Consider the following 20077-nt stretch of genomic DNA (forward strand, 5'->3'; position numbering starts at 1 on the left):
TGTCTCTTTTGATTGATGGTTAACATATTTTCGAGAATATGTAGGCGTATCATTAGTTTTCGAAGCCTATAAAAATTTCACAAATTCTCTTCAAAGCCAAAGGGGTTAGTACACGAAAAACGTGCAAAATTTGAAACTACCATAACTCTTTCAAATGGTGGATGATATTCAAGATTATTGTGTCTTTTGGTTGATGGTTAACATATGTTCGAGAATATGTAGGCGTATCATTAGTTCTCGATGCCTATAAAAATTTCACAAATTCTCTTCAAAGCCAAAGGGGTTAGTACACGAAAAAAGTGCAAAATTTGAAACTACCATAACTCTTTCAAATGGTGTTAGATTTTGAAGATTCTTGTCTCTTTTGGTTGATGGTTAACATATTTTCGAGAATATGTAGGCGTATCATGTGTTTTCGATACCTATAAAAATTTCACAAATTCTCTTCAAAGCCAAAGGGGTTAGTACACGAAAAAAGTGCAAAATTTGAAACTGCCATAACTCTTTCAAATTGTGTAAGATATTCAAGATTCTTGTCTCTTTTGGTTGATGGTTAACATATTTTCGAGAATATGTAGGCGTATCATTAGTTTTCGAAGCCTATAAAAATTTCACAAATTCTCTTCAAAGCCAAAGGGGTTAGTACACGAAAAAAGTGCAAAATTTGAAATTACCATAACTCTTTCAAAGGGTTTGAGATTTCGAAGATTCTTGCCTCTTTTGGTTGATGGTTACCATATTTTCGGGAATATGTAGGCGTACCATTAGTTTTCGATGCCTATAAAAATTTCACAATTTCTCTTCAAAGCCAAAGGGGTTAGTACACGAAAAAAGTGCAAAATTTGAAACTACCATAACTTTTTCAAATGGTGGAAGATATTCAAGATTCTTGTCTCTTTTGGTTGATGGTTAACATATTTTCGAGAATATGTAGGCGTATCATTAGTTTTTGAAGCCTATAAAAATTTCACAAATTCTCTTCAAAGCCAAAGGGGTTAGTACACGAAAAAAGAGCAAAATTTGAAACTACCATAACTCTTTCAAATGGTGGAAGATATTCAAGATTCTTGTCTCTTTTGGTTGATGGTTAACATATTTTCGAGAATATGTAGGCGTATCATTAGTTTTCGAAGCCTATAAAAATTTAACAAATTCTCTTCAAAGTCAAAGGGGTTAGTACACGAAAAAAGTGCAAAATTTGAAACTACCATAACTCTTTCAAATGGTGGATGATATTCAAGATTATTGTGTCTTTTGGTTGATGGTTAACATATGTTCGAGAATATGTAGGCGTATCATTAGTTCTCGATGCCTATAAAAATTTCACAAATTCTCTTCAAAGCCAAAGGGGTTAGTACACGAAAAAAATGCAAAATTTGAAACTACCATAACTCTTTCAAATGGTGTTAGATTTTGAAGATTCTTGTCTCTTTTGGTTGATGGTTAACATATTTTCGAGAATATGTAGGCGTATCATGTGTTTTCGATTCCTATAAAAATTTCACAAATTCTCTTCAAAGCCAAAGGGGTTAGTACACGAAAAAAGTGCAAAATTTGAAACTACCATAACTCTTTCAAATTGTGTAAGATATTCAAGATTCTTGTCTCTTTTGGTTGATGGTTAACATATTTTCGAGAATATGTAGGCGTATCATTAGTTTTCGAAGCCTATAAAAATTTCACAAATTCTCTTCAAAGCCAAAGGGGTTAGTACACGAAAAAAGTGCAAAATTTGAAATTACCATAACTCTTTCAATTGGTGTGAGATTTCGAAGATTCTTGCCTCTTTTGGTTGATGGTTACCATATTTTTGGGAATATGTAGGCGTACCATTAGTTTTCGATGCCTATAAAAATTTCAAATTTCTCTTCAAAGCCAAAGGGGTTAGTACACGAAAAAAGTGCAAAATTTGAAACTACCATAACTTTTTCAAATGGTGGAAAATATTCAAGATTCTTGTCTCTTTTGGTTGATGGTTAACATATTTTCTAGAATATGTAGGCGTATCATTAGTTTTCGAAGCCTATAAAAATTTCACAAATTCTCTTCAAAGCCTAAGGGGTTAGTACACGAAAAAAGTGCAAAATTTGAAACTACCATAACTCTTTCAAATGGTGGAAGATATTCAAGATTCTTGTCTCTTTTGGTTGATGGTTAACATATTTTCGAGAATATGTAGGCGTATCATTAGTTTTCGAAGCCTATAAAAATTTCACAAATTCTCTTCAAAGTCAAAGGGGTTAGTACACGAAAAAAGTGCAAAATTTGAAACTACCATAACTCTTTCAAATGGTGGATGATATTCAAGATTATTGTGTCTTTTGGTTAATGGTTAACATATGTTCGAGAATATGTAGGCGTATCATTAGTTCTCGATGCCTATAAAAATTTCCCAAATTCTCTTCAAAGCCAAAGGGGTTAGTACACGAAAAAAGTGCAAAATTTGAAACTACCATAACTCTTTCAAATGGTGTTAGATTTTGAAGATTCTTGTCTCTTTTGGTTGATGGTTAACATATTTTCGAGAATATGTAGGCGTATCATGTGTTTTCGATTCCTATAAAAATTTCACAAATTCTCTTCAAAGCCAAAGGGGTTAGTACACGAAAAAAGTGCAAAATTTGAAACTACCATAACTCTTTCAAATTGTGTAAGATATTCAAGATTCTTGTCTCGTTTGGTTGATGGTTAACATATTTTCGAGAATCTGTAGGCGTATCATTAGTTTTCGAAGCCTATAAAAATTTCACAAATTCTCTTCAAAGCCAAAGGGGGTTAGTACACGAAAAAAGTGCAAAATTTGAAATTACCATAACTCTTTCAAATGGTGTGAGATTTCGAAGATTCTTGCCTCTTTTGGTTGATGGTTACCATATTTTCGGGAATATGTAGGCGTACCATTAGTTTTCGATGCCTATAAAAATTTCAAATTTCTCTTCAAAGCCAAAGGGGTTAGTACACGAAAAAAGTGCAAAATTTGAAACTACCATAACTTTTTCAAATGGTGGAAGATATTCAAGATTCTTGTCTCTTTTGGTTGATGGTTAACATATTTTCGAGAATATGTAGGCGTATCATTAGTTTTCGAAGCCTATAAAAATTTCACAAATTCTCTTCAAAGCCAAAGGGGTTAGTACACGAAAAAAGTGCAAAATTTGAAACTACCATAACTCTTTCAAATGGTGGAAGATATTCAAGATTCTTGTCTCTTTTGGTTGATGGTTAACATATTTTCGAGAATATGTAGGCGTATCATTAGTTTTCGAAGCCTATAAAAATTTCACAAATTCTCTTCAAAGTCAGAGGGGTTAGTACACGAAAAAAGTGCAAAATTTGAAACTACCATAACTCTTTCAAATGGTGGATGATATTCAAGATTATTGTGTCTTTTGGTTGATGGTGAACATATGTTCGAGAATATGTAGGCGTATCATTAGTTTTCGATGCCTATAAAAATTTCAAAAATTCTCTTCAAAGCCAAAGGGGTTAGTACACGAAAAAAGTGCAAAATTTGAAACTACCATAACTCTTTCAAATTGTGTAAGATATTCAAGATTCTTGTCTCGTTTGGTTGATGGTTAACATATTTTCGAGAATATGTAGGCGTATCATTAGTTTTCGAAGCCTATAAAAATTTCACAAATTCTCTTCAAAGCCAAAGGGGTTTGTACACGAAAAAGTGCAAAATTTGAAATTACCATAACTCTTTCAAATGGTGTGAGATTTCGAAGATTCTTGCCTCTTTTGGAAGATGGTTACCATATTTTCGGGAATATGTAGGCGTACCATTAGTTTGCGATGCCTATAAAAATTTCACAAATTCTCTTCAAAGCCCAAAGGGGTTAGTACACGAAAAAAGTGCAAAATTTGAAACTACCATAACTCTTTCAAATGGTGTTAGATTTTGAAGATTCTTGTCTCTTTTGGTTGATGGTTAACATATTTTCGAGAATATGTAGGCGTATCATTTGTTTTTGATTCCTATAAAAATTTCACAAATTCTCTTCAAAGCCAAAGGGGTTAGTACACGAAAAAAGTGCAAAATTTGAAACTACCATAACTCTTTCAAATGGTGTTAGATTTTGAAGATTCTTGTCTCTTTTGGTTGATTGTTAACATATTTTCGAGAATATGTAGGCGTATCATGTGTTTTCGATTCCTATAAAAATTTCACAAATTCTCTTCAAAGTCAAAGGGGTTAGTACACGAAAAAAGTGCAAAATTTGAAACTACCATAACTCTTTCAAATGGTGTTAGATTTTGAAGATTCTTGTCTCTTTTGGTTGATGGTTAACATATTTTCGAGAATATGTAGGCGTATCATGTGTTTTCGATTCCTATAAAAATTTCACAAATTCTCTTCAAAGCCAAAGGGGTTAGTACACGAAAAAAGTGCAAAATTTGAAACTACCATAACTCTTTCAAATTGTGTAAGATATTCAAGATTCTTGTCTCGTTTGGTTGATGGTTAACATATTTTCGAGAATCTGTAGGCGTATCATTAGTTTTCGAAGCCTATAAAAATTTCACAAATTCTCTTCAAAGCCAAAGGGGCAAAATTTGAAATTACCATAACTCTTTCAAATGGTGTGAGATTTCGAAGATTCTTGCCTCTTTTTGTTGATGGTTACCATATTTTCAGGAATATGTAGGCGTACCATTAGTTTTCGATGCCTATAAAAATTTCAAATTTCTCTTCAAAGCCAAAGGGGTTAGTACACGAAAAAAGTGCAAAATTTGAAACTACCATAACTTTTTCAAATGGTGGAAGATATTCAAGATTCTTGTCTCTTTTGGTTGATGGTTAACATATTTTCGAGAATATGTAGGCGTATCATTAGTTTTCGAAGCCTATAAAAATTTCACAAATTCTCTTCAAAGCCAAAGGGGTTAGTACACGAAAAAAGTGCAAAATTTGAAACTACCATAACTTTTTCAAATGGTGGAAGATATTCAAGATTCTTGTCTCTTTTGGTTGATGGTTAACATATTTTCGAGAATATGTAGGCGTATCATTAGTTTTCGAAGCCTATAAAAATTTCACAAATTCTCTTCAAAGTCAGAGGGGTTAGTACACGAAAAAAGTGCAAAATTTGAAACTACCATAACTCTTTCAAATGGTGGATGATATTCAAGATTATTGTGTCTTTTGGTTGATGGTGAACATATGTTCGAGAATATGTAGGCGTATCATTAGTTTTCGATGCCTATAAAAATTTCAAAAATTCTCTTCAAAGCCAAAGGGGTTAGTACACGAAAAAAGTGCAAAATTTGAAACTACCATAACTCTTTCAAATTGTGTAAGATATTCAAGATTCTTGTCTCGTTTGGTTGATGGTTAACATATTTTCGAGAATATGTAGGCGTATCATTAGTTTTCGAAGCCTATAAAAATTTCACAAATTCTCTTCAAAGCCAAAGGGGTTTGTACACGAAAAAGTGCAAAATTTGAAATTACCATAACTCTTTCAAATGGTGTGAGATTTCGAAGATTCTTGCCTCTTTTGGAAGATGGTTACCATATTTTCGGGAATATGTAGGCGTACCATTAGTTTGCGATGCCTATAAAAATTTCACAAATTCTCTTCAAAGCCCAAAGGGGTTAGTACACGAAAAAAGTGCAAAATTTGAAACTACCATAACTCTTTCAAATGGTGTTAGATTTTGAAGATTCTTGTCTCTTTTGGTTGATGGTTAACATATTTTCGAGAATATGTAGGCGTATCATTTGTTTTTGATTCCTATAAAAATTTCACAAATTCTCTTCAAAGCCAAAGGGGTTAGTACACGAAAAAAGTGCAAAATTTGAAACTACCATAACTCTTTCAAATGGTGTTAGATTTTGAAGATTCTTGTCTCTTTTGGTTGATTGTTAACATATTTTCGAGAATATGTAGGCGTATCATGTGTTTTCGATTCCTATAAAAATTTCACAAATTCTCTTCAAAGTCAAAGGGGTTAGTACACGAAAAAAGTGCAAAATTTGAAACTACCATAACTCTTTCAAATGGTGTTAGATTTTGAAGATTCTTGTCTCTTTTGGTTGATGGTTAACATATTTTCGAGAATATGTAGGCGTATCATGTGTTTTCGATTCCTATAAAAATTTCACAAATTCTCTTCAAAGCCAAAGGGGTTAGTACACGAAAAAAGTGCAAAATTTGAAACTACCATAACTCTTTCAAATTGTGTAAGATATTCAAGATTCTTGTCTCGTTTGGTTGATGGTTAACATATTTTCGAGAATCTGTAGGCGTATCATTAGTTTTCGAAGCCTATAAAAATTTCACAAATTCTCTTCAAAGCCAAAGGGGCAAAATTTGAAATTACCATAACTCTTTCAAATGGTGTGAGATTTCGAAGATTCTTGCCTCTTTTGGTTGATGGTTACCATATTTTCGGGAATATGTAGGCGTATCATTAGTTTTCGAAGCCTATAAAAATTTCACAAATTCTCTTCAAAGCCAAAGGGGTTAGTACACGAAAAAAGTGCAAAATTTGAAATTACCATAACTCTTTCAATTGGTGTGAGATTTCGAAGATTCTTGCCTCTTTTGGTTGATGGTTACCATATTTTTGGGAATATGTAGGCGTACCATTAGTTTTCGATGCCTATAAAAATTTCAAATTTCTTTTCAAAGCCAAAGGGGTTAGTACACGAAAAAAGTGCAAAATTTGAAACTACCATAACTTTTTCAAATGGTGGAAGATATTCAAGATTCTTGTCTCTTTTGGTTGATGGTTAACATATTTTCGAGAATATGTAGGCGTATCATTAGTTTTCGAAGCCTATAAAAATTTCACAAATTCTCTTCAAAGCCAAAGGGGTTAGTACACGAAAAAAGTGCAAAATTTGAAACTACCATAACTCTTTCAAATGGTGGAAGATATTCAAGATTCTTGTCTCTTTTGGTTGATGGTTAACATATTTTCGAGAATATGTAGGCGTATCATTAGTTTTCGAAGCCTATAAAAATTTCACAAATTCTCTTCAAAGTCAAAGGGGTTAGTACACGAAAAAAGTGCAAAATTTGAAACTACCATAACTCTTTCAAATGGTGGATGATATTCAAGATTATTGTGTCTTTTGGTTAATGGTTAACATATGTTCAAGAATATGTAGGCGTATCATTAGTTCTCGATGCCTATAAAAATTTCACAAATTCTCTTCAAAGCCAAAGGGGTTAGTACACGAAAAAAGTGCAAAATTTGAAACTACCATAACTCTTTCAAATGGTGTTAGATTTTGAAGATTCTTGTCTCTTTTGGTTGATGGTTAACATATTTTCTAGAATATGTAGGCGTATCATGTGTTTTCGATTCCTATAAAAATTTCACAAATTCTCTTCAAAGCCAAAGGGGTTAGTACACGAAAAAAGTGCAAAATTTGAAACTACCATAACTCTTTCAAATTGTGTAAGATATTCAAGATTCTTGTCTCTTTTGGTTGATGGTTAACATATTTTCGAGAATATGTAGGCGTATCATTAGTTTTCGAAGCCTATAAAAATTTCACAAATTCTCTTCAAAGCCAAAGGGGTTAGTACACGAAAAAAGTGCAAAATTTGAAATTACCATAACTCTTTCAATTGGTGTGAGATTTCGAAGATTCTTGCCTCTTTTGGTTGATGGTTACCATATTTTTGGGAATATGTAGGCGTACCATTAGTTTTCGATGCCTATAAAAATTTCAAATTTGTTTTCAAAGCCAAAGGGGTTAGTACACGAAAAAAGTGCAAAATTTGAAACTACCATAACTTTTTCAAATGGTGGAAGATATTCAAGATTCTTGTCTCTTTTGGTTGATGGTTAACATATTTTCGAGAATATGTAGGCGTATCATTAGTTTTCGAAGCCTATAAAAATTTCACAAATTCTCTTCAAAGCCAAAGGGGTTAGTACACGAAAAAAGTGCAAAATTTGAAACTACCATAACTCTTTCAAATGGTGGAAGATATTCAAGATTCTTGTCTCTTTTGGTTGATGGTTAACATATTTTCGAGAATATGTAGGCGTATCATTAGTTTTCGAAGCCTATAAAAATTTCACAAATTCTCTTCAAAGTCAAAGGGGTTAGTACACGAAAAAAGTGCAAAATTTGAAACTACCATAACTCTTTCAAATGGTGGATGATATTCAAGATTATTGTGTCTTTTGGTTAATGGTTAACATATGTTCAAGAATATGTAGGCGTATCATTAGTTCTCGATGCCTATAAAAATTTCACAAATTCTCTTCAAAGCCAAAGGGGTTAGTACACGAAAAAAGTGCAAAATTTGAAACTACCATAACTCTTTCAAATGGTGTTAGATTTTGAAGATTCTTGTCTCTTTTGGTTGATGGTTAACATATTTTCTAGAATATGTAGGCGTATCATGTGTTTTCGATTCCTATAAAAATTTCACAAATTCTCTTCAAAGCCAAAGGGGTTAGTACACGAAAAAAGTGCAAAATTTGAAACTACCATAACTCTTTCAAATTGTGAAAGATATTCAAGATTCTTGTCTCGTTTGGTTGATGGTTAACATATTTTCGAGAATCTGTAGGCGTATCATTAGTTTTCGAAGCCTATAAAAATTTCACAAATTCTCTTCAAAGCCAAAGGGGTTAGTACACGAAAAAAGTGCAAAATTTGAAATTACCATAACTCTTTCAAATGGTGTGAGATTTCGAAGATTCTTGCCTCTTTTGGTTGATGGTTACCATATTTTCGGGAATATGTAGGTGTACCATTAGTTTTCGATGCCCTATAAAAATTTCAAATTTCTCTTCAAAGCCAAAGGGGTTAGTACACGAAAAAAGTGCAAAATTTGAAACTACCATAACTTTTTCAAATGGTGGAAGATATTCAAGATTCTTGTCTCTTTTGGTTGATGGTTAACATATTTTCGAGAATATGTAGGCGTATCATTAGTTTTCGAAGCCTATAAAAATTTCACAAATTCTCTTCAAAGCCAAATGGGTTAGTACACGAAAAAAGTGCAAAATTTGAAACTACCATAACTCTTTCAAATGGTGGAAGATATTCAAGATTCTTGTCTCTTTTGGTTGATGGTTAACATATTTTCGAGAATATGTAGGCGTATCATTAGTTTTCGAAGCCTATAAAAATTTCACAAATTCTCTTCAAAGTCAAAGGGGTTAGTACACGAAAAAAGTGATAAATTTGAAACTACCATAACTCTTTCAAATGGTGGATGATATTCAAGATTATTGTGTCTTTTGGTTGATGGTTAACATATGTTCGAGAATATGTAGGCGTATCATTAGTTCTCGTTGCCTATAAAAATTTCACAAATTCTCTTCAAAGCCAAAGGGGTTAGTACACGAAAAAAGTGCAAAATTTGAAACTACCATAACTCTTTCAAATGGTGTTAGATTTTGAAGATTCTTGTCTCTTTTGGTTGATGGTTAACATATTTTCTAGAATATGTAGGCGTATCATTAGTTTTCGAAGCCTATAAAAATTTCACAAATTCTCTTCAAAGCCAAAGGGGTTAGTACACGAAAAAAGTGCAAAATTTGAAATTACCATAACTCTTTCAAATGGTGTGAGATTTCGAAGATTCTTGCCTCTTTTGGTTGATGGTTACCATATTTTCGGGAATATGTAGGTGTACCATTAGTTTTCGATGCCCTATAAAAATTTCAAATTTCTCTTCAAAGCCAAAGGGGTTAGTACACGAAAAAAGTGCAAAATTTGAAACTACCATAACTTTTTCAAATGGTGGAAGATATTCAAGATTCTTGTCTCTTTTGGTTGATGGTTAACATATTTTCGAGAATATGTAGGCGTATCATTAGTTTTCGAAGCCTATAAAAATTTCACAAATTCTCTTCAAAGCCAAAGAGGTTAGTACACGAAAAAAGTGCAAAATTTGAAACTACCATAACTCTTTCAAATGGTGGAAGATATTCAAGATTCTTGTCTCTTTTGGTTGATGGTTAACATATTTTCGAGAATATGTAGGCGTATCATTAGTTTTCGAAGCCTATAAAAATTTCACAAATTCTCTTCAAAGTCAGAGGGGTTAGTACACGAAAAAAGTGCAAAATTTGAAACTACCATAACTCTTTCAAATGGTGTTAGATTTTGAAGATTCTTGTCTCTTTTGGTTGATGGTTAACATATTTTCGAGAATATGTAGGCGTATCATGTGTTTTCGATTCCTATAAAAATTTCACAAATTCTCTTCAAAGCCAAAGGGGTTAGTACACGAAAAAAGTGCAAAATTTGAAACTACCATAACTCTTTCAAATTGTGAAAGATATTCAAGATTCTTGTCTCGTTTGGTTGATGGTTAACATATTTTCGAGAATCTGTAGGCGTATCATTAGTTTTCGAAGCCTATAAAAATTTCACAAATTCTCTTCAAAGCCAAAGGGGTTAGTACACGAAAAAAGTGCAAAATTTGAAATTACCATAACTCTTTCAAATGGTGTGAGATTTCGAAGATTCTTGCCTCTTTTGGTTGATGGTTACCATATTTTCGGGAATATGTAGGTGTACCATTAGTTTTCGATGCCCTATAAAAATTTCAAATTTCTCTTCAAAGCCAAAGGGGTTAGTACACGAAAAAAGTGCAAAATTTGAAACTACCATAACTTTTTCAAATGGTGGAAGATATTCAAGATTCTTGTCTCTTTTGGTTGATGGTTAACATATTTTCGAGAATATGTAGGCGTATCATTAGTTTTCGAAGCCTATAAAAATTTCACAAATTCTCTTCAAAGCCAAAGGGGTTAGTACACGAAAAAAGTGCAAAATTTGAAACTACCATAACTCTTTCAAATGGTGGAAGATATTCAAGATTCTTGTCTCTTTTGGTTGATGGTTAACATATTTTCGAGAATATGTAGGCGTATCATTAGTTTTCGAAGCCTATAAAAATTTCACAAATTCTCTTCAAAGTCAAAGGGGTTAGTACACGAAAAAAGTGATAAATTTGAAACTACCATAACTCTTTCAAATGGTGGATGATATTCAAGATTATTGTGTCTTTTGGTTGATGGTTAACATATGTTCGAGAATATGTAGGCGTATCATTAGTTCTCGTTGCCTATAAAAATTTCACAAATTCTCTTCAAAGCCAAAGGGGTTAGTACACGAAAAAAGTGCAAAATTTGAAACTACTATAACTCTTTCAAATGATGTTAGATTTTGAAGATTCTTGTCTATTTTGGTTGATGGTTAACATATTTTCGAGAATATGTAGGCGTATCATGTGTTTTCGATTCCTATAAAAATTTCACAAATTCTCTTCAAAGCCAAAGGGGTTAGTACACGAAGAAAGTGTAAAATTTGAAACTACCATAACTCTTTCAAATTGTGTAAGATATTCAAGATTCTTGTCTCTTTTGGTTGATGGTTAACATATTTTGGAGAATATGTAGGCGTATCATTAGTTTTCGAAGCGTATAAAAATTTCACAAATTCTCTTCAAAGTCAAAGGGTTAGTACACGAAAAAAGTGCAAAATTTGAAATTACCATAACTCTTTCAAATGGTGTGAGATTTCGAAGATTCTTGCCGCTTTTGGTTGATGGTTACCATATTTTCGGGAATATGTAGGCGTACCATTAGTTTTCGATGCCTATAAAAATTTCAAATTTCTCTTCAAAGCCAAAGGGGTTAGTACACGAAAAAAGTGCAAAATTTGAAACTACCATAACTTTTTCAAATGGTGGAAGATATTCAAGATTCTTGTCTCTTTTGGTTGATGGTTAACATATTTTCGAGAATATGTAGGCGTATCATTAGTTTTCGAAGCCTATAAAAATTTCATAAATACTCTTCAAAGCCAAAGGGGTTAGTACACGAAAAAAGTGCAAAATTTGAAACTACCATAACTCTTTCAAATGGTGGAAGATATTCAAGATTCTTGTCTCTTTTGGTTGATGGTTAACATATTTTCGAGAATATGTAGGCGTATCATTAGTTTTCGAAGCCTATAAAAATTTAACAAATTCTCTTCAAAGCCAAAGGGGTTAGTACACGAAAAAAGTGCAAAATTTGTAACTACCATAACTCTTTCAAATGGTGGATGATATTCAAGATTATTGTGTCTTTTGGTTGATGGTGAACATATGTTCGAGAATATGTAGGAGTATCATTAGTTTTCGATGCCTATAAAAATTTCACAAATTCTCTTCAAAGCCAAAGGGGTTAGTACATGAAAAAAGTGCAAAATTTGAAACTACCATAACTCTTTCAAATTGTGTAAGATATTCAAGATTCTTTTCTCGTTTGGTTGATGGTTAACATATTTTCGAGAATATGTAGGCGTATCATTAGTTTTCGAAGCCTATAAAAATTTCACAAATTCTCTTCAAAGCCAAATGGGTTAGTACACGAAAAAAGTGCAAAATTTGAAATTACCATAACTCTTTCAAATGGTGTGAGATTTCGAAGATTCTTGTCTCTTTTGGTTGATGGTTACCATATTTTCGGGAATATGTAGGCGTACCATTAGTTTTCGATGCCTATAAAAATTTCAAATTTCTCTTCAAAGCCAAAGGGGTTAGTACACGAAAAAAGTGCAAAATTTGAAACTACCATAACTTTTTCAAATGGTGGAAGATATTCAAGATTCTTGTCTCTTTTGGTTGATGGTTAACATATTTTCGAGAATATGTAGGCGTATCATTAGTTTTCGAAGCCTATAAAAATTTCACAAATTCTCTTCAAAGCCAAAGGGGTTAGTACACGAAAAAAGTGCAAAATTTGAAACTACCATAACTCTTTCAAATGGTGGAAGATATTCAAGATTCTTGTCTCTTTTGGTTGATGGTTAACATATTTTCGAGAATATGTAGGCGTATCATTAGTTTTCGAAGCCTATAAAAATTTCACAAATTCTCTTCAAAGTCAGAGGGGTTAGTACACGAAAAAAGTGCAAAATTTGAAACTACCATAACTCTTTCAAATGGTGGATGATATTCAAGATTATTGTGTCTTTTGGTTGATGGTTAACATATGTTCGAGAATATGTAGGCGTATCATTAGTTCTCGATGCCTATAAAAATTTCACAAATTCTCTTCAAAGTCAAAGGGTTAGTACACGAAAAAAGTGCAAAATTTGAAATTACCATAACTCTTTCAAATGGTGTGAGATTTCGAAGATTCTTGCCTCTTTTGGTTGATGGTTACCATATTTTCGGAAATATGTAGGCGTACCATTAGTTTTCGATGCCTATAAAAATTTCAAATTTCTCTTCAAAGCCAAAGGGGTTAGTACACGAAAAAAGTGCAAAATTTGAAACTACCATAACTTTTTCAAATGGTGGAAGATATTCAAGATTCTTGTCTCTTTTGGTTGATGGTTAACATATTTTCGAGAATATGTAGGCGCATCATTAGTTTTCGAAGCCTATAAAAATTTCACAAATTCTCTTCAAAGCCAAAGGGGTTAGTACACGAAAAAAGTGCAAAATTTGAAACTACCATAACTCTTTCAAATGGTGGAAGATATTCAAGATTCTTGTCTCTTTTTGTTGATGGTTAACATATTTTCGAGAATATGTAGGCGTATCATTAGTTTTCGAAGCCTATAAAAATTTCACAAATTCTCTTCAAAGCCAAAGGGGTTAGTACACGAAAAAAGTGCAAAATTTGAAACTACCATAACTCTTTCAAATGGTGGATGATATTCAAGATTATTTTGTCTTTTGGTTGATGGTGAACATATGTTCGAGAATATGTAGGCGTATCATTAGTTTTCGATGCCTATAAAAATTTCACAAATTCTCTTCAAAGCCAAAGGGGTTAGTACACGAAAAAAGTGCAAAATTTGAAACTACCATAACTCTTTCAAATTGTGTAAGATATTCAAGATTCTTGTCTCGTTTGGTTGATGGTTAACATATTTTCGAGAATATGTAGGTGTATCATTAGTTTTCGAAGCCTATAAAAATTTCACAAATTCTCTTCAAAGCCAAACGGGTTAGTACACGAAAAAAGTGCAAAATTTGAAATTACCATAACTCTTTCAAATGGTGTGAGATTTCGAAGATTCTTGCCTCTTTTGGTTGATGGTTACCATATTTTCGGGAATATGTAGGCATACCATTAGTTTGCGATGCCTATAAAAATTTCACAAATTCTCTTCAAAGCCAAAGGGGTTAGTACACGAAAAAAGTGCAAAATTTGAAACTACCATAACTCTTTCAAATGGTGGATGATATTCAAGATTATTGTGTCTTTTGGTTGATGGTGAACATATGTTCGAGAATATGTAGGCGTATCATTAGTTTTCGATGCCTATAAAAATTTCAAAAATTCTCTTCAAAGCCAAAGGGGTTAGTACACGAAAAAAGTGCAAAATTTGAAACTACCATAACTCTTTCAAATTGTGTAAGATATTCAAGATTCTTGTCTCGTTTGGTTGATGGTTAACATATTTTCGAGAATATGTAGGCGTATCATTAGTTTTCGAAGCCTATAAAAATTTCACAAATTCTCTTCAAAGCCAAAGGGGTTAGTACACGAAAAAGTGCAAAATTTGAAATTACCATAACTCTTTCAAATGGTGTGAGATTTCGAAGATTCTTGCCTCTTTTGGAAGATGGTTACCATATTTTCGGGAATATGTAGGCGTACCATTAGTTTGCGATGCCTATAAAAATTTCACAAATTCTCTTCAAAGCCAAAGGGGTTTGTACACGAAAAAAGTGCAAAATTTGAAACTACCATAACTCTTTCAAATGGTGTTAGATTTTGAAGATTCTTGTCTCTTTTGGTTGATGGTTAACATATTTTCGAGAATATGTAGGCGTATCATTTGTTTTTGATTCCTATAAAAATTTCACAAATTCTCTTCAAAGCCAAAGGGGTTAGTACACGAAAAAAGTGCAAAATTTGAAACTACCATAACTCTTTCAAATGGTGTTAGATTTTGAAGATTCTTGTCTCTTTTGGTTGATGGTTAACATATTTTCGAGAATATGTAGGCGTATCATGTGTTTTCGATTCCTATAAAAATTTCACAAATTCTCTTCAAAGCCAAAGGGGTTAGTACACGAAAAAAGTGCAAAATTTGAAACTACCATAACTCTTTCAAATGGTGGAAGATATTCAAGATTCTTGTCTCTTTTGGTTGATGGTTAACATATTTTCGAGAATATGTAGGCGTATCATTAGTTTTCGAAGCCTATAAAAATTTCACAAATTCTCTTCAAAGCCAAAGGGGTTAGTACACGAAAAAAGTGCAAAATTTGAAATTACCATAACTCTTTCAATTGGTGTGAGATTTCGAAGATTCTTGCCTCTTTTGGTTGATGGTTACCATATTTTTGGGAATATGTAGGCGTACCATTAGTTTTCGATGCCTATAAAAATTTCAAATTTCTTTTCAAAGCCAAAGGGGTTAGTACACGAAAAAAGTGCAAAATTTGAAACTACCATAACTTTTTCAAATGGTGGAAGATATTCAAGATTCTTGTCTCTTTTGGTTGATGGTCAACATATTTTCGAGAATATGTAGGCGTATCATTAGTTTTCGAAGCCTATAAAAATTTCACAAATTCTCTTCAAAGCCAAAGGGGTTAGTACACGAAAAAAGTGCAAAATTTGAAACTACCATAACTCTTTCAAATGGTGGAAGATATTCAAGATTCTTGTCTCTTTTGGTTGATGGTTAACATATTTTCGAGAATATGTAGGCGTATCATTAGTTTTCGAAGCCTATAAAAATTTCACAAATTCTCTTCAAAGTCAAAGGGGTTAGTACACGAAAAAAGTGCAAAATTTGAAACTACCATAACTCTTTCAAATGGTGGATGATATTCAAGATTATTGTGTCTTTTGGTTAATGGTTAACATATGTTCGAGAATATGTAGGCGTATCATTAGTTCTCGATGCCTATAAAAATTTCACAAATTCTCTTCAAAGCCAAAGGGGTTAGTACACGAAAAAAGTGCAAAATTTGAAACTACCATAACTCTTTCAAATGGTGTTAGATTTTGAAGATTCTTGTCTCTTTTGGTTGATGGTTAACATATTTTCGAGAATATGTAGGCGTATCATTTGTTTTTGATTCCTATAAAAATTTCACAAATTCTCTTCAAAGCCAAAGGGGTTAGTACACGAAAAAAGTGCAAAATTTGAAACTACCATAACTCTTTCAAATGGTGGAAGATATTCAAGATTCTTGTCTCTTTTGGTTGATGGTTAACATATTTTCGAGAATATGTAGGCGTATCATTAGTTTTCGAAGCCTATAAAAATTTAACAAATTCTCTTCAAAGCCAAAGGGGTTAGTACACGAAAAAAGTGCAAAATTTGAAACTACCATAACTCTTTCAAATGGTGGATGATATTCAAGATTATTGTGTCTTTTGGTTAATGGTTAACATATGTTCGAGAATATGTAGGCGTATCATTAGTTCTCGATGCCTATAAAAATTTCACAAATTCTCTTCAAAGCCAAAGGGGTTTGTACACGAAAAAAGTGCAAAATTTGAAACTACCATAACTCTTTCAAATGGTGTTAGATTTTGAAGATTCTTGTCTCTTTTGGTTGATGGTTAACATATTTTCGAGAATATGTAGGCGTATCATTTGTTTTTGATTCCTATAAAAATTTCACAAATTCTCTTCAAAGCCAAAGGGGTTAGTACACGAAAAAAGTGCAAAATTTGAAACTACCATAACTCTTTCAAATGGTGTTAGATTTTGAAGATTCTTGTCTCTTTTGGTTGATGGTTAACATATTTTCGAGAATATGTAGGCGTATCATGTGTTTTCGATTCCTATAAAAATTTCACAAATTCTCTTCAAAGCCAAAGGGGTTAGTACACGAAAAAAGTGCAAAATTTGAAACTACCATAACTCTTTCAAATTGTGAAAGATATTCAACATTCTTGTCTCGTTTGGTTGATGGTTAACATATTTTCGAGAATCTGTAGGCGTATCATTAGTTTTCGAAGCCTATAAAAATTTCACAAATTCTCTTCAAAGACAAAGGGGTTAGTACACGAAAAAAGTGCAAAATTTGAAATTACCATAACTCTTTCAAATGGTGTGAGATTTCGAAGATTCTTGCCTCTTTTGGTTGATGGTTACCATATTTTCGGGAATATGTAGGTGTACCATTAGTTTTCGATGCCCTATAAAAATTTCAAATTTCTCTTCAAAGCCAAAGGGGTTAGTACACGAAAAAAGTGCAAAATTTGAAACTACCATAACTTTTTCAAATGGTGGAAGATATTCAAGATTCTTGTCTCTTTTGGTTGATGGTTAACATATTTTCGAGAATATGTAGGCGTATCATTAGTTTTCGAAGCCTATAAAAATTTCACAAATTCTCTTCAAAGCCAAAGGGGTTAGTACACGAAAAAAGTGCAAAATTTGAAATTACCATAACTCTTTCAAATGGTGTGAGATTTCGAAGATTCTTGCCTCTTTTGGTTGTTGGTTACCATATTTTCGGGAATATGTAGGCATACCATTAGTTTGCGATGCCTATAAAAATTTCACAAATTCTCTTCAAAGCCAAAGGGGTTAGTACACGAAAAAAGTGCAAAATTTGAAACTACCATAACTCTTTCAAATGGTGGATGATATTCAAGATTATTGTGTCTTTTGGTTGATGGTGAACATATGTTCGAGAATATGTAGGCGTATCATTAGTTTTCGATGCCTATAAAAATTTCAAAAATTCTCTTCGAACCCAAAGGGGTTAGTACACGAAAAAAGTGCAAAATTTGAAACTACCATAACTCTTTCAAATTGTGTAAGATATTCAAGATTCTTGTCTCGTTTGGTTGATGGTTAACATATTTTCGAGAATATGTAGGCGTATCATTAGTTTTCGAAGCCTATAAAAATTTCACAAATTCTCTTCAAAGCCAAAGGGGTTAGTACACGAAAAAAGTGCAAAATTTGAAATTACCATAACTCTTTCAAATGGTGTGAGATTTCGAAGATTCTTGCCTCTTTTTGAAGATGGTTACCATATTTTCGGGAATATGTAGGCGTACCATTAGTTTGCGATGCCTATAAAAATTTCACAAATTCTCTTCAAAGCCAAAGGGGTTAGTACACGAAAAAAGTGCAAAATTTGAAACTACCATAACTCTTTCAAATGGTGTTAGATTTTGAAGATTCTTGTCTCTATTGGTTGATGGTTAACATATTTTCGAGAATATGTAGGCGTATCATTTGTTTTTGATTCCTATAAAAATTTCACAAATTCTCTTCAAAGCCAAAGGGGTTAGTACACGAAAAAAGTGCAAAATTTGAAACTACCATAACTCTTTCAAATGGTGTTAGATTTTGAAGATTCTTGTCTCTTTTGGTTGATGGTTAACATATTTTCGAGAATATGTAGGCGTATCATGTGTTTTCGATTCCTATAAAAATTTCACAAATTCTCTTCAAAGCCAAAGGGGTTAGTACACGAAAAAAGTGCAAAATTTGAAACTACCATAACTCTTTCAAATTGTGTAAGATATTCAAGATTCATGTCTCTTTTGGTTGATGGTTAACATATTTTCGAGAATATGTAGGCGTATCATTAGTTTTCGAAGCCTATAAAAATTTCACAAATTCTCTTCAAAGCCAAAGGGGTTAGTACACGAAAAAAGTGCAAAATTTGAAACTACCATAACTCTTTCAAATGGTGGAAGATATTCAAGATTCTTGTCTCTTTTGGTTGATGGTTAACATATTTTCGAGAATATGTAGGCGTATCATTAGTTTTCGAAGCCTATAAAAATTTTACAAATTCTCTTCAAAGCCAAAGGGGTTAGTACACGAAAAAAGTGCAAAATTTGAAATTACCATAACTCTTTCAATTGGTGTGAGATTTCGAAGATTCTTGCCTCTTTTGGTTGATGGTTACCATATTTTTGGGAATATGTAGGCGTACCATTAGTTTTCGATGCCTATAAAAATTTCAAATTTCTTTTCAAAGCCAAAGGGGTTAGTACACGAAAAAAGTGCAAAATTTGAAACTACCATAACTTTTTCAAATGGTGGAAGATATTCAAGATTCTTGTCTCTTTTGGTTGATGGTTAACATATTTTCGAGAATATGTAGGCGTATCATTAGTTTTCGAAGCCTATAAAAATTTCACAAATTCTCTTCAAAGCCAAAGGGGTTAGTACACGAAAAAAGTGCAAAATTTGAAACTACCATAACTCTTTCAAATGGTGGAAGATATTCAAGATTCTTGTCTCTTTTGGTTGTTGGTTACCATATTTTCGAGAATATGTAGGCGTATCATTAGTTTTCGAAGCCTATAAAAATTTCACAAATTCTCTTCAAAGTCAAAGGGGTTAGTACACGAAAAAAGTGCAAAATCTGAAACTACCATAACTCTTTCAAATGGTGGATGATATTCAAGATTATTGTGTCTTTTGGTTAATGGTTAACATATGTTCGAGAATATGTAGGCGTATCATTAGTTCTCGATGCCTATAAAAATTTCACAAATTCTCTTCAAAGCCAAAGGGGTTAGTACACGAAAAAAGTGCAAAATTTGAAACTACCATAACTCTTTCAAATGGTGTTAGATTTTGAAGATTCTTGTCTCTTTTGGTTGATGGTTAACATATTTTCGAGAATATGTAGGCGTATCATGTGTTTTCGATTCCTATAAAAATTTCACAAATTCTCTTCAAAGCCAAAGGGGTTAGTACACGAAAAAAGTGCAAAATTTGAAACTACCATAACTCTTTCAAATTGTGAAAGATATTCAAGATTCTTGTCTCGTTTGGTTGATGGTTAACATATTTTCGAGAATCTGTAGGCGTATCATTAGTTTTCGAAGCCTATAAAAATTTCACAAATTCTCTTCAAAGCCAAAGGGGTTAGTACCCGAAAAAAGTGCAAAATTTGAAATTACCATAACTCTTTCAAATGGTGTGAGATTTCGAAGATTCTTGCCTCTTTTGGTTGATGGTTACCATATTTTCGGGAATATGTAGGTGTACCATTAGTTTTCGATGCCCTATAAAAATTTCAAATTTCTCTTCAAAGCCAAAGGGGTTAGTACACGAAAAAAGTGCAAAATTTGAAACTACCATAACTTTTTCAAATGGTGGAAGATATTCAAGATTCTTGTCTCTTTTGGT

This window comes from Urtica dioica, chromosome 2 (assembly GCF_054948205.1).
Source record: "Urtica dioica subsp. dioica isolate 48M chromosome 2, U.dioica_male_clone48M_v1_H2, whole genome shotgun sequence".
Classification (NCBI taxonomy): Eukaryota; Viridiplantae; Streptophyta; class Magnoliopsida; order Rosales; family Urticaceae; genus Urtica; species Urtica dioica.